At 37.7% G+C, this 10,596-nt stretch overlaps 1 protein-coding gene across 1 annotated transcript in view; it reads right to left on the bottom strand.

Moving 5' to 3' along the window:
* LOC106867686 (protein unc-13 homolog D) overlaps window positions 1-10,596 on the bottom strand; it is a 162,546-nt gene that overhangs the window by 72,125 nt on the left and 79,825 nt on the right. The window lies entirely within an intron of this gene.

The following is a 10,596-nucleotide window of genomic DNA, read 5'->3' as shown; positions in this document are numbered from 1 at the left end:
ACACACACACACACATTTACTGATATGTAATCTCTTTTCAAAAAGTCCATCGGGAAATTTTCTCCCTGAGTTGTTTTAAAAATAGTTGTCCATTACTGTAAAGTTTACATTTTATTTGTTTCATTTTTATTTGAAACTTTCTTTTCTTTCCATCAGAGCTTCCCAAATGTTTTTTTGTAAATCTTCTTCTTTCTTCGTCTTCTTACCATATTTCTAAATATTAGCTGCATCTTATTGTATTTCCATTTTCCTTGAGACACAGCATAACTTGCTCCCCACCCTCAAGCTACTTGGTCGTTGAAAATCGTAGTTTTGAAAGACAGCAGTTTATAGAATTCATCAACGTGTACGTAGCTGTTCCTCTCGTTAGTTGTTTACTCCCAGATGAGTTTTGATGCAGCAAACACCATTATGAAAGGCATTCCAACTGTGACCACCCTATCAGCATCATGTGCATTTGTATGTGTTTGTGTGGGATTGTGTGTGTGTATATGCAAATCTCATTATCACCGTCATTATGCATCCATTTTGCACACTGACATGAAGGTGCATAGCTTAGTGGTTAATGTGTGATACTCACAATCATGAAGTTGTGGTTTCAATTTCCAGACTAGGCGGTGCATTATATTCTTAAGCAAAACACTTCATTACACATTGCTGCAGTTCACTCACCTGCAAATGAGCAACCCTGTAACAGACAGGTGTCCTATTCGGAGGTGGGGATTATTATCTCAGCAACTTATATGCCATGGAAACTATGTGTCCTAAGACTCAAGATAGAGTTTACTATATATATATAGAGATAGATAGATAAAGAGAGAGAGAGAGAGAGAGATAGAGAGAGACAGTCTAGCTCCCATGCTGATGGCACATAAAAAGCACCATTCAAGAGTGGTCAATGCAAGTTCTGCCTGACTGGCTCCCATACCAGTGGCACATAAAAAGCACCATTTGAGCATGGTTGATGCCAGTACTGCCTGACTGTCCCCCATGCCTGTGGCACATAAAAAGCACCCACTAGACTCCCAGAGTGGTTGACATTAAGAAGGGCATCCAGCTGTAGAAATCTTGCCAGGTCAGATTGGAGCCTGGTACAGCCTCCTGGCTTTCCAGTCCTCAGTCAAACCGTCCAACCCATGCCAGCATGAAAAGCAGACATTAAAATATGATGATGATGTTAATATATATATATATATATATATATATATATATATATATGATAAATAAAATAACACAACAAAATGAAGGTTGTGTGAAATTTACAGGACATTTATAAAGAGAAAGGTAGTCTTACAACTGTTTCTGGGATATTAGGGATATCCCTTCATCAGAGACGATATGAGAGAGTTAACTAGAGGGAAATAGTAGAGTTCAATATAAAGGGCTATTCTGGAAATGATGGATATAGGAAGTATAAAGGGAATATATATAGGGTGGCCCGAAAGTATCCCTTTCACATTCATATATTAACAGTTTAGATCTCAATTATGAAAAAATATGAAACCATTATTCTATGATAATTTAGTTAATTTTGTCAAGCTCCCTTTTCAGTTTGTAAGATAGAAATTTAAATGTAATAAAATCATTTTAAAGAAATTTAAAGTGCCTACTTGATAACTGTAAACCTACTTTGGGGCTACATGGTATATACACACACACACATATGCACTTAGATACATATATGGCATTGATACAATTCTTCTGTCAGGCTCAGTTATATCAATTTGCTGGTGTTTTTGTTGTTTGTTTCTATAACAACATTCAACTGCTTCTGAATAACATTTTCTCCAAACTTAAAACTGTTGCTGTAAGAGAATATCTGTGAATCACAATTTGAAATTATCTACCTTCAGTTGTCAGATGTTTGTATGATCATTGTGGAGGTTATATTTCCCAATATTGGTTAGAAGAATAACTAGAAATATATTCTGATATATGTAGAGTTTATTCAAATGCCCTCTGTGCTGTGTCAATTTTTCTCAAGCAAACTTGTTTTCGAGAATTTAGTGAAATGGCTTACAGTGTGAAGGTCTCTAAATGATTATATGCATTCATGTACATCATCACGACCATCAGCGTCATTTAGCATCTGTTTTCCATGCTGGCATGGGTTAAACAGTTTGACTGAAACTGATCAGTACAGAGCTGCACCAGACTCCAGTCTGTTATGGCTTGGTTTTTATGGCTGGATGCCCTTCCTAAATCCAACCACTCCATAGAGTGTGGAGGTGGAAATCCTCTTAGCCTCTTCTGGAGCATAGGGCTGGTTTCCCGGTTTCCATGGCGTATGTGTTCCCCCCTAGCTGGACGGGATGCCATTCCATCACAGCTTTTTACTCAAGAAACAGGAAGAAAAAGTGAGAGAAAGTTGGGGCAAAAGAGTACAACAGGGGTCGCCACCATCTCCTACTAGAGCCTCATGGAGTTTTATATATATGTGTGTATATATATATATATATATATATATATATATATATATATATATATATATATATATATATATATAGTGAGAATTTACAATATAAAAAACAAAAGATAAAGACAGGTGTGTAAACAACAAACAGATGTATTAGTTTAACGCTCAGGAAGTGAGAAAGTCTTTCACGTTTTGAGCCTACACTCTTTGACAGAAAGGAACACAAAAATAAACAGGGAGAGAAAATAGAAAAAGGCTTTGTGGCTAGCGATCTATCATGCTATATATATATATATAGCAGGCAGTTCAGGGTTGTAGTATACATAGCCACCTTTACACCATCTGATGGTATCACTAAGCATTATATAGGTATATCAGCCAATGACTTCAAGGAAAAGTGCTCCCAGCATATGCACTCATTCAGATCCAGGGATAGAGAGAACTCTACTTCTCTGTCATGCTTTCTCTGGAGACTCCATGATCTCCAAAGATGAAACACCCAGCATCAAATGGACTATTGTTAATAGGGTGCCACCATATTCACCTGGCACCCCTAATTGCCAGTTCTGCCTCCACATATCACCTACCAACCCACAGTATCCATCAACATGAAATACGATCTATCCTGTTGCTGTCATCAGATGTACACCCTTCTGGTAAATTTCAAGCCACTGGCCACCAACAACCCAGATATACTTGCTTAGTACCAGCTGCCCCACTGCACCAAGATTACCGTCACCAAGGGACCCCCATGACCAGCACTACAAACCACTTATCTCCAATGCTTCTGCATGTCTGTCTACTCTCACTCCTTGTACATAACCACACGAGTATGTATATACATGCTCACATACATGCGTAGTCATCTACATATGCATCTGCACACGATATGCATATTTACTGATACATTCACACCAGTGTGCACATACACATGCACGCACTCGTATACAGGTGCACCTCTGTGTGTTCATGTATGTACATGCAAACACACATGCATATGTGCATGTACTCAAATGCATATATATATATATGGGTAAGTATATGCATGCATGTGCATGTGTGTATGTGTATATGTATGCATGTGTGTGTGTGTGTGTGGATGCATGAATGTACACCTATACACACACATACACACTCACATAAATAAAGACAGACACACACGCACAGATATACAAACACATATATACATGCATATATGCATATATACTCACACATCTACTGCCCCTTCCTACTTTCCCCCCACCAAACATGCAACCGATTTCCTGTGACACCACGTGATTTTTCTCAAACAATCGCAGTAATAAACATTTAACTTTCTTCATTAAAATTCCTATGGCAGAAGATTAGCGTCACACTTGGAACTCAGAGTACCAAGGAGTTTTAATCAAACTGCTTTGATCCATCCATATATGTGTGTGTGTGTGTGTGTGTGTGTGTGTGTGTGTGTGTGTGTGTGTGTCTGTCTGTCTGTCTGTCTGTCTGTCTGTGTGTGTGTGTGTGTGTGTAAGTACCAAGAAATAAAGATTTCAAAATACTGACAGATACTTTACAAGCACTCTGCTCTAATCCAAACTTGGCTAGCTATATCAGCCAATAGAAAACACTGGGAACTGTATATAGCATACCATTACAGTTATACTCCTATTCAGTTAGTAAAGCCAGAGTTCACTTGAATGAATTTCATATAAAATTCCATAATATATTAAAAGGACACAATGAAGAGTGAGATTTACACATACCCTTTTTCTCTTTTACTCTCTTTTACTTGTTTCAGTCATTTGACTGTGGCCATGCTAGAGCACTGCCTTTAGTCGACCAAATCGACCCCAGGACTTATTCTTTGGGAAGCCTAGTACTTATTCTATCGGTTTCTCTTGACGAACTGCTAATTTACGGGGACGTAAACACACCAGCATCGGTTGTCAAGCAATGGTGGGGGGACAAACACAGACACACAAATATACACACACACACACACACACATATATACATACATATATACGATGGGCTTCTTTCAGTTTCTGTCTACCAAATCCACTCACAAGGCTTTGGTCGGTCCAACGCTATAGTAGAAAACACTTGCCCAAGGTACCACATAGTGGGACTGAATCCGGAACCATGTGGTTTGTAAGCAAGCTACTTACCTCACAGCCACTCATATGCTTACATCTTTAATAATCACCAACACATGTTTCTGTTATGCAAGTATTTTAGGATCCTTAAATCTGATGATTATGGTTGCTTGATTCTGCTACTACTATGCTTGTCAGCTCTGGTCAAACTGTCCAACCCATGCCAGCATGGACAGTGGACATTAAATGATGATAATGATGATGATAATAAATGTGCAGCATAAGATGTGGATTCAGAAAATTATTTGGCATCCATAAATGTAACTCTTTTACATGAAGAATCTATTAGAAGGCCTATTGCTTTGATCAGACTAAGTTAATTGATCTCTATTGAGTTATTTTTACTGACCAAATCAACTTCAGTTTCAGCCTTCTATACATTGTTTATATAAGGAGGAAATTTTATGTGTATACTTAGAGTTGAATTGTTCATGTAACAATGATGGTCCAGTGATTTGATAAGCTAGTTTTCTTTATTTGCATTTGTGAATATACTCATGTATTGTATAATGCTGGGCATACATATTAATGCAAACCATGTATGTATAAATATCTTCCAGACTGAAATTAATATTACGTGAAGTAGATTGTGAAATAAACGTAATTCTATGGAAGTCTCATTGTTAAATAAATATAGTAAATATAATAAACATATATGAATCTCATACCTCCTGATTTTATGATTATATATATATATATATATATATATTGGGGGAGAATTCACAAAAAAAACAAAAGACGAAGACAGGTGATGTAGACAACAAACAGATGTATTAGTTTAACGCTCGAGAAGTGAAAAAGTCTTTAATGTTTCAAGCCTACACTCTTCCACAGAAAGGAACACAGAAAGAAACAAGGAGAGAAAATAAAGAATGTGTAGTGGCTAGCGATCTATCATGGCGAATGCCGGACAGAAGTGTCACACAGGAGAGCTAGGAAGAAGGGGAGGTAATAAAGTAGTGGTGATCCCAAAACGAAGGTGTGTGTGCGGGTGTATAAGAGAGCATGTATGTGCATGTGGAAGAGGGCTGGTGACCTTGACATGTGCATGTGTGTATGTGTAGGTGTGTGGATGATGGTGTGGGGCTGGGAAGTAGTCAGTGCTAGTGTGTGCATGGTGGTGTGATGTGGTATTGTGTGTTATGGTGGTGTATGGTGTGGTGGTGTGTGATGTGATGTGGTGGTGTGTGATGTGATGTGGTGGTGTTGGGATGTGGAGGAGGCGAGAGTGGGGAAAGCAAGTGTGGGGTGGGGGTTAGACTGAGGGTGAGGGTAGAGGTAGGTATGTGGGAGTGGGGTGGGATGGGATGGATAGGGAAGGTGGGTTTGGATTGTTTAGGGGTTGGGTTACAAGGGAGGGATGACGATGAAGGGAGGGGGAAGGGAGGAGGTGGGTAGGAGTGAAGAGAAGAGAGAAGGAAAGTAGGAGTGAAGAGAAGTAGGAGTTGGAGCAAGAGAGATGTGGGTGGGAGGAAGTAGGTGTGAGAGGGAGAGAGGAGAGGGGAGGAGGGTTAGATGAATAGGGGAAGAGAGTTGAACCCATGTGGTGCAAAGGAGCGAAGAGAGAAGATTAATCCCTATATAATCAAATTGCTTTGATCCATCCATATATATATACACATGCATATATGAGTATTTGATCCATCCATATATATACACATGGATATATGAGTACAGGACATCACCAACGGTGCAAATAACATGAAATATGTAAACAATGAGAAAAAATGGAAAACAGGAGTAGTAAACACAGAGAGAGGACCATTCATCAGTTGTCAGCTGTCTATCTACTCCTCATTTCAAGCATTTAACGACAATATGAATCTGTAAAGACAGTTGTTCCCACAAGTTCTAATGAAATAAAATTTAGGATTTATGGAGGGTCAAAGTTGGGAACAAAAACATGACAGTACAAGGAAACTGAATGAAAACAACCATGAAAAGTCGTTAGACCAAAACGCGAGAAAAATAGTGAACACTGGGATATATATATATAGGGAGAATTCACAAAAAAAAACAAAAGACGAAGACAGATGGTGTAGAAAACAAATTGATGTATTAGTATAACGCTCGGGAAGTGAAAAAGTCATTAACGTTTCGAGCCTACGCTCTTCCACAGAAAGGAACATAGAAAGAAACAAGGACAGAAAAAAAGAATGTGTAATGGCTAGCGATCTATCATGGATGGATGGATGGATGGATGGATGGATGGATGGATGGATGGATGGATGGATATACATTGACTTTCCACACAGTTCCTACCTACCATATTCAATGATAAGGCATTGGTTGGTGCAGACCTATAGTTGAAGACATTTGCTCAAGATGCCATGCAGTGGGACTGAACCTGAAACCACATGGTCACAGACCTAGCTTCTAAGTCATAACAAAAAAAAAACAATATGATTGTGGCAGGAAGACCTTTGATCATGGTCTGCTTGATCAGAGTTGGTCTGGAGCCAAACAACAACAACAAAATTCAATATGGAGTTCACTTTGTTATAGATCAAAATACACACTACTTTGTGCAACGCCTTTTACTGAGGAAACTTAAGTAAACATTAATGGAATATAATCACTTTTTACCAAGGATCACTTATACGATGTAACTATGTGGTAGTTTCCTTTTGTTTCTTGTATTGGATTCTGGTTTTGAAGAGTGATTTTGTTAATGTTAGCTGTATGTCAGCCATTGAAAGTTACACAATCAAGAAGCTGGTGTCTTCAAATTTCAACATTTCAACAACTAAAATATTTGATATTGAAAGTAAATCTATGGAATCTGTAGTGTACAGTAGCATCAATATAACTTTGGTTTAATCGGAAAGGTTTCAGTTTTCTCAAGAATCTATATTTTTGTTTTACTGTAAGAGTTATTATTATTGAGATGGAAAAGGCTGTGAGCTGTCAGAATCGTTAGCACACCAGGCAAAATGCTTAGTGGCATTTCTTCTGGCTCGCTACATTCTGAGTTCAAATTCCAGTCAGGTCGATTTTGCCTTTCTTCTTTTCGGGGTCGAGGAAATAAGTGCCAGCTGTGTACTGGGGCTGATGTAATTGACTAGACACCCTCCCCACAAAATTTCAGGCCTTGTGCCTTTAGTAGAAAAGATTGTTATCGAAGTGGAATGGCAGTGAATTGGTAGATTCATGCGGCCATGCTGGGGCACTGCTTCAAGAAGGTTTCAGTTGAGAAAATTGACCCCAGTGCTTATTTTTTTAAGTGTGGACCTTATTCTATCATTCTCATTGGCCAAACTTCTAAGTTATGGGGATATAAACAAAGGGGAACAACAGATACAAAGACACACACACACACACACACACACACACAAAAACACACACACATGCACATATTAAGCTGAAGACTTGAATTTAGGTATTACAATAATTCTTTAGCTATATGCAGTTCAAACTTACATGGTATGATTAGTATATGGTCCTCATATATATATATATATATATATATATATATATATATATATATATATATGCATGTGTATGTGTATATATGTGTGTATATTTATTTACATATATGTATGTATACATTTATATGTGTGTGTGTGTATGTAGATGCACATATTTATATGTGTGTGTATGTGTGTGTGTGTGTGTAGATGCACATATATATTGCAGTCATAGCAGATACCGGCACCCATGCCGGCGGCACATAAAAGCACCCATTACAGTCTCAGAGTGGTTGGCATAAGGAAGGGCATGCAGCTGTAGAAACCATGCCAAATCAGACTGGAGCCTGGTACAGCCTTCCAGTGTGCCAGCCCAGTCAAATCGTCCAACCCATGCCAGCATGGACAACAGACATTAAATGATGATGATCATGACAATGATGATGATGATGTGCATATTTATATATGTATTTCAGATCATCTCGTAAGTTATGTCCGGATCTTAAATAAGGTAAACAAGTGGACATATCTTACATTTTAAAGAAACTTAACCATCATTAACCATCAATATAGTTTCCATGATTATCTATGACATCTTTCCATCTACTCGTAAGCTTTTTAATCCCATTCGTGAAAAACTCTTTCGGTTTCGAAGAGAAGAACTCTGGAAAGTCAGTTTCAACTTCTTCAGTTGTTTCAAGAGATAATCCATCCAAATGATTCTGTAAACTATAGAACAAATGGTAATCTGAAGGTGCAAGGTCTGCGGAATAAGCTGGATGAGAAATTTTTTTCCCAGTTAAATTCTTTGATCTTCTGTGATGTGATCTTTGCAGCGTGGAGGTCTTGCATTGTCCTGATGAAACACCACTCCCTTTCAATTTTCTAAAGCAGGCCTTTTTCTCTTCAAAGCAGCATTCAAATGCTCTAATGGCTGACAGCAGATCTGAGCATTGATTGTTGCATTACTTGGTAGCAACTCGAAGTAGATGACTCTTTTGGAATCCCACCAAACAAAGAGAAGAACCATCTTCGCATGGAGTTCCCTTTTCAGACATGGTTGGGCCTTTTCCCCTTCACCAAGCCAATGTCTGTGATGCTTAACATTTTGATAAAAGACTCATTTTTCATTACTGGTCACCAGTCTGTCCAAAAAGGGTGAGATGGATTCACAAGAATAAAGAGAAGAGCAGATGTCCACTCAGGTTTTGTGGTTGGCTTCAGACAAATCATGAAGCAGCCATTTTCCAAGTTTTGGGACCTTTTTAAGTTGTTGAAGATGGCAATGAACAGTTGTATGGCTTGAATGAATCTTGCTTGCCAATTCTTCAACAGAAACTACATGATATTTTTCAAGTTCTGCCAAAATGAGCTTGTCATCAAACTCAATTGGATATCCTGTTTGAGCCTCCTCATCAAGGATGAAATCTCCACTTCTGAATTTTACAAACCATTTTCTGCACATTCTTTCATTCAGGCACTCTTCTCTATAAGCTACGTGAATATTTCAAGGCATTTCAGCTCCTGAGTTCCCTTTTTTTAAACTCATAAGATATTATGTGCCTCAAATGCTCCTTAGACGCTCATGTTTGAAGAGCTATAATTAGTGAAATTTCAATTTGATTATCCCACAAAATGAAATTCAATTCATTTAAATATGTCCAAATACATATAAATATTACTTAACGCCATTAGGCATTCTAAAAAGCTGTTAAAACATTTACAAATTGAAAATATAGAAGTCCAAACATTACTTATGGGATGAACTGATATGCACATACATTTTTCTATATACAAATTTCAGTGTCTGTACTTATACATGGGAAAGTGTGTGTGTGAGAGAGAGAGAGAATCTATCTGCATATGTACATTAGCAACCTTAAATCTCATTCTTTCTCTGTCTATACAGAATAGGAATTTATAAACTAAATATACCATAATTTTCCAAGAGTAAATTGTATTACTTTTGAAACTCTGTCCGAAGAAATGTGAACGGTGTAGTTATATGTTGTAATATTACAAAATCACTTATATTTATATTCATGAATTGCATATACCATGTAGTATTGAAATGCTCATAACTAAAGAATTAAATGTAATGTCATAAATTCTAGTCTTCAATTTAATATATTCTACTCTGCAACTAATTTATTAGCCCCGGAATTTCAATTTGTATTGATGTGCTCTTTTAAGCAAACTCTCTACTTATATACACTCTGTTAGCCAGTATTTGCCAAAGTGCTGACTGTGGAACCAGTTGGGATTTATTAATCTCCTTTTATCTGACGTCTTTCATCTTTTACTAGTTTTTGTTATTGGACTGTGACTATGCTGGAGCACCATCTTGGAGAGTTTGGTCATAGATATTGATCCCAGCACTTATTTTCTCAGTCATGCATTTACGCTATTGGTCTATTTTATTTATTTATTATTTTTTTTTTTTTTTGCTGAACCACCAAGTTAGTTATGGGGATAGAAGTGGCTGTGTGGTAAGTAGCTTGCTTATGAACTACATGGTTCCAGGTTCCGTCCCACTGCGTGGCACTTTGGGCAAGTGTCTTCTACTATAGCCTCGGGCCGACCAAAGCCTTGTGAGTGGATTTGGTAGATGGAAACTGAAAGAAGCCTGTCGTATATATGT

Source organism: Octopus bimaculoides, chromosome 1 (assembly GCF_001194135.2).
Source record: "Octopus bimaculoides isolate UCB-OBI-ISO-001 chromosome 1, ASM119413v2, whole genome shotgun sequence".
Taxonomy (NCBI): Eukaryota; Metazoa; Mollusca; class Cephalopoda; order Octopoda; family Octopodidae; genus Octopus; species Octopus bimaculoides.
The sequence above is the reverse complement of the archived record's forward strand: the minus strand, read 5'-3'. Positions and strand labels throughout refer to the sequence as shown.